The sequence below is a fragment of the Octodon degus genome, unplaced genomic scaffold (genome assembly GCF_000260255.1).
Source record: "Octodon degus isolate 3935 unplaced genomic scaffold, OctDeg1.0 scaffold00189, whole genome shotgun sequence".
NCBI lineage: Eukaryota > Metazoa > Chordata > Mammalia > Rodentia > Octodontidae > Octodon > Octodon degus.
Window position 1 is genome coordinate 4,497,767 of NW_004524765.1, and position 1,342 is coordinate 4,499,108.

Sequence of the window (1,342 nt, forward strand, 5' to 3'; positions counted from 1 at the left end):
TATATATAGTTATATTCTCTTAATGAATAGAGGGATTTGTTGTAATAATGTTTGTAAATAAGATATCATGTCCGCATCTTGTACAGCAATTAACCTCTTGGAAGAATGTATACAATGTGTTAATTATTGAGACTATCCTACCAAGGGGTGAAACTGTCTCATTGCTATTTGTTTCTCAATAAAATTATAGGAAAAAAATTGCCAGTACCATACTAACTTTATCATAGTAGATTTTTAGTATGATTTGGATCCAGGGATCTTAATGCCTCTTGCCTTTCCTATGTTGCCTAGATTTTATTGTGTATTCTTGATCTCTGAATTTTAGAAGTGTTTTCTCTAGTTCTGTGAGGTTTGCCAATAGAATTTTGTTTGGGTTTGCATTAAATCTTCATAGCTGTTTTGAGAATATGGCCATTTTTCACACTGTTTGTTTTTCCTATCAGGAGCAAGAAATATCTTTGCCTTTTCCGATATCCTATTTAATCTCTTTTCTCAGAGCAATGTAATAGTCAACATATAGATCTTCTCATTGTTAGATTTATTTGCAAGTATTTCATTTTTTGACTCTCTTCTGAAACGTGTGTTTTCACTAATTTCTCTCTCAGTGAGCTTGTTGTTTGTGTACAATAAAGCTATCAATTTTTAATGTTGACTTTGTTTCCAGCTATGCTACTGAATTTGCTTATAAATTCTAGAAACTTTTTGATGGAATTTGGGGGTTCTTATATGTAGAGTATCATGTTATCTACAAATAATTATAATCTAACCTTTTTCTTTTTTGTCCTTATTCTGTTGTTGTTGTTGTTGTTGTTATTGTTGTTGTTGATGGAACCAGTGACTGAACTTAGTTCCTTGCACTTGCCAGGAAGCGCTTATTCTACTGAGCTATCTCCACAGCTGTCCTTATTCTTTTTATTTGTATCTCCTGATTGTCTTAGAAGATGCTTGCAGAACAATGTTGAATAGGAGTAGTTACAGTGGACATCCTTGGCTTCTTCCTAATTTGTTTATTTGACTTTCAGGTCTGTTAGTATTTGTCTTATATAGTCTTGTGCTCCTATACACAGATAGCTTCTTCTGTGACCTTCCTCTAGTGATAGAGTTGGAATGTATGGATACATCTGACATGGAGATTATAAGCATAGTGAATAGTGGACTGATATCCATGAACTGTTCCATGGCTTTATTTATTTCTTATAGTGTCATTTTGCTCACAGTTCAGTACCAGTACTCCAGGAGATCATCTAAAGCATTTTCTACATTACTACCCATATCACATTGATCACACTTTGGTTTGTACAATATTTTCTTTCTTTCTTTCTTTCAAAAAGAATACAAAGTC